This window comes from Gavialis gangeticus, unplaced genomic scaffold (assembly GCF_001723915.1).
Source record: "Gavialis gangeticus isolate Ggan-Ray unplaced genomic scaffold, GavGan_comp1, whole genome shotgun sequence".
NCBI lineage: Eukaryota > Metazoa > Chordata > Crocodylia > Gavialidae > Gavialis > Gavialis gangeticus.
Genome location: NW_017728995.1, coordinates 39,953,420 through 39,957,418, shown reverse-complemented (window position 1 = coordinate 39,957,418; position 3,999 = coordinate 39,953,420). Strand labels below are relative to the sequence as shown.

Genomic DNA, 3,999 nt, shown 5'->3' with positions numbered 1-3,999 from the left:
AAGGAGAAAAAGCTAGTATGGGCACTGTCCAGCTTCTTTTGGACGGAACAACAGAAAGGGGAGAAAATTTTACTACTGTAAGAAACTCAGAAACAGAAATCAGTGATGATGCAACATGAAAATAACCCCCTTTACTTCCTCTTCTTTTTCCTAAAGTGACATAAAATAAGTAGTAACCTTTCCAGAAAGTTATTGAATGTTCTTCTATTTACAATTTCTCATCGCTTAGAGGCAGATCTTTTCCAGTCTCTGCAATTGTAACAAAAGTCATGTGGTAGCAGCTTTGAAGTTCTGCTGTACAAGATGGATGTGACTGGTTGGTTCTGAAGAGGCCACAACAGTGATGTGCCTTGGAGTCTTAGTCCATAAATCTCCTTTACACAACATTTCACAAAGCATATGTATGGTCAGAAATACTGGAGCTGCCCAAAACTTTTGTTCTCTGCATATAGTGGGGGGAAGCAGAAATAACAACTATCAATCTCTTGGACAGCATTTTTCAGCAGTGGATCTTGAAGTGCTTTACAAGAAATATCCTTATCACTATGCTCACATGACAGCTCAGTAACTGAGAAACAGAAAGTTTAAAATGACTTGCCCAGAGTCACTCAATGGGTAAGTGGCAGAACAAGGGCTACATCCTAGGTGCCCAGGGTATCAGTCCTGTGATCTATTCAGTACACGAAACTGCCTCTCCTAGAAAGTCATTTGGAACAACTCTATTTTCCAACATGACTAGCAGCAAAAGTAATGGCTACCAGACCATCTGGGAAATTTCCTCTTGTGCACCATATAACAAGAAGCAGGTAGTTCTGATACCAGCAGACTCAACTCCAGATATGAAGAATGTGTTAGAAACAGTGGAAAAAATGTTCAGCAAGTATTCCATCCTCAAGGGGAAGCAAATGAGAAAAGCATGTTGTGGTACTTGTGAAAGGCCTAACTCACCCTGATATACTTGGAAAACAGCTGAAAAAGTTGTGCATTTTGAGTGTTTTAAAAAGGGATGTAATGATATGGATATCTTCAAGAGTTTATATGAAGTGGAAAACACCATAAAAGAAGTGATATGCACTTTAGTCATGTTTACAGAGCTTGTGACGTGGTAAAAGTAGTGCCAGGAAAGAAGTACTAAGGCTTGGGGGCCATATCCAACTGAAGAATAACTTGATAAAGTTATAACCAGAACTCAGCAAATATATAAGACCTGCACAGCACTGAAAGTATATGGAACTGGTGGGAAATAAAAGCAAAGTGATCTGATTTCACGTTTTGTCCAGACAAACTCCTGGAAAGTGTTTGGTCCCACATCAGGCTGGAAAGTGCTGCACTTCATGGAGATTTGCAGGAAGACTTCTGTTGCTGAAGTCATGAAAAGTGAGTCACTTCCACAGGCATAGCTGTCATGAACACTTAGATAAGAGGCACTTTCTCATTATACTGATGAGGGCTATATCAAATATGGCTGTGCGAAATTTCACTGCCTGTTTCATTTTGACAGTTTCAACTCATTTTGAGCTTGAAACAGCAAAATCAAAATGAAGCAAAGGGGTTCAAAACAGGCTCAAAATGAAACAAGGGCAGTTGAAACATTTCAAAAGTTTTGAAATGTTTTGACTTTTGAAGTTCAAGCTGGGCTTGCCTGCAGGGAAACAAAGTAAGGAGAGAATGGGGAAAGAGGGAAGAAGGACCGTTCTCATATTGACGAAGGAACTGGCCTGTGACTGTCATCATTCCCTGAGGTCTCTTCTAATCCCAGTGCTCTGGGGGAGGAATGGAAAAACAGCATAAAAGGCAGCATTGTTTGAACTGGCCTGCTTAATGTCTTGGAATCTGACAGTTACTGAGCTATCTTCCAGCAGCTCAGGAACATTAGACAATGAAGGCTACTACTACCATTGATTTGATTGGTTTCCTACTTGCTAGCCTAGCAAGTGGGATTCCACAATACCTTTTGCTTTCTTCTAGACCCTTTTATTTTATTACTATATTCATTCATTTATTCTTTTAAATTTTATAATTATATTGGATATTACATTATAGAATTTATATACGAAGGGAGATGCATTTATATTTTCTTTCTATACATTTATAACTTGTAGCATATACATAAATTATAGAATTTACATAGGAAGGGAGATACATTTATACCCCACAGCATATGCTACATACCTTATAGAATTTATCTAGGAATGCAGATACATTTATATATTTGTATAAAAATAAGACAGTATGAAACACAAGATGAAGCATGGTGGGAAGGCAGCTGGCAAGCCTTTAGGAAGGGGCAGAATAAGGTGTAGAAGGAGAGGTGTAAGTGACACCACCCCCCAAACTGAGATGCAGGCTCTTTCCTACAACTAGCAGGGATGAGACTTCCACAACCAGCAAGGAGAGGGGAGCAGTGCCAGTGCCACTGCCTGTGCACGAGACTGCATCCCCTCCAAGGGCACCAGCCATAACGCGCCCCCCACCACCATGACAACAAGCAGCAGCACCAGCATGACAATCTTCTCCACCCCCATTTCACTTCCCATGCTGAGCCTTCCAGTGCCAGAGGAAGAGCGGGATCTGGATCTCAGTGCCCTAGAAAGGGAAATTTTGGGGAGGCAGAGGGAATCATCTGAGTTTGTGCTCCACACCCCTCAAGCTTCCCCTAGAGCCAGGTCTTCTTCCCCAGAAGCCACTTCAGAGGAGGTGGAGGTAGAAGTTGTGAAGGCAAGCAGCTCAGCTGAGTCCACTCCTCCTCTTACTGTGCTTCTGCCTGCTGAGGAGGGGGAAAGTACGGCAGCATCCACACATGCAACTGCACCCCAGAAGCGAGTGGGTAGTGTAGTCTGGGCTCATTTTGAGCTGGCAGATGATCCCACATATGCTCTCTGCTTGCACTGCTGAGCCAAAATCATCCAGGGCAAGGGAAGAAAATACATGAGCACCACAGAAATGCTGATGCATCTCTGTAGGCACCACCCCCTTGCCCTTGTTCCTCCTCAGTCTGGCACCAGCGGGAGCATGCCCAAAGGGAAACTCCCCTTTCACTCCAGGGCACCGCCCCCCAAAGCAGAGGCAGGCCACCCTGGAACAGTGGGGGAAAGGTGCACTTGTGATGGTACTTGTGTTTACAAGCATTAACTTACAGCAGAGTTAATTAGTTTACTGCAGTCTATTAGGGTGGCACATGTACATGCTGAGACTTTATTGCAGCTAATTGATCAACTCAATATCTTGTGTACATGTGCCCACTGTCTGTCTATCTGTACTCCCTTATCTCTAATAAAGAGATAAGCATTTACCTTTTCTCTTACTTCCTTACTCCTTCCTGCAACACCAAATAATTAAGGGCCTTGCTACACATTCATTTTAGGCAGTTTCTGAAGCTCTTAACCCCTAGATTGTCAACACAAAAATACCTGAACCCATTTTAAGCACCATTTAGGTGGCTTCAAGTCCTCTAGCATTTCAGGATGCAGTGCCCCTTCCCCTTTCTTTCTGTTCTGTGTGGACAGACTTCTACTGCCCAGTGGGCAGTCATGCCACTAAGTCAACACTCCCTTCTTCCCCAGGGGTGTGTCCTTCCCGCCTCAGGAGTGTAAACCTGTGTAAACAGCCTGCAGAACACATGCCAACTAGCCAGGTCACAGGGCACAGACAGTTCCAGGAGTAGAAATTAGGAATAGTTGTGGGGAACAAGGTAGGGGGACATATAGGGTCCCTATTTGCTGGGGCTTCCCTCCTCCCCCAAAAGCACCTTTCCTCACCACTCCCACCTCCCAGCCACCCTGGCAAGCACAACCCACACCACCATACCACAATTCCAAATCCTAATTTATTAAAACATGAGACCTTCTTTAATTTACTTGCTATTTATTTATTTTTAAATTTGTTTTTACTTCTTTTTATTTCATTCTTCAGTGGCTTACTTTCTTCATTTCACCCTCCTCCTCCTCCCACCCCCCATTTCCTTTCCACCTCCCATTTTATTACCTACCCCCATCCCAT

The 3,999-nt window shown here is 43.4% G+C and overlaps 1 long non-coding RNA gene across 1 annotated transcript in view; it reads right to left on the bottom strand.

Annotated features, from left to right (window-relative positions):
- Positions 1-2,600: 2,600 nt before the first annotated feature.
- The window catches only part of LOC109287840, an 18,090-nt gene continuing 16,691 nt past the window's right edge, over positions 2,601-3,999 (bottom strand). The window contains exons 2-3 of the long non-coding RNA XR_002094974.1: positions 3,218-3,224; positions 2,601-2,891 (exon numbers count right to left, since the gene is read on the bottom strand). This is a non-coding gene — a long non-coding RNA (uncharacterized LOC109287840). The remainder of the gene's footprint in view (positions 2,892-3,217; positions 3,225-3,999) is intronic.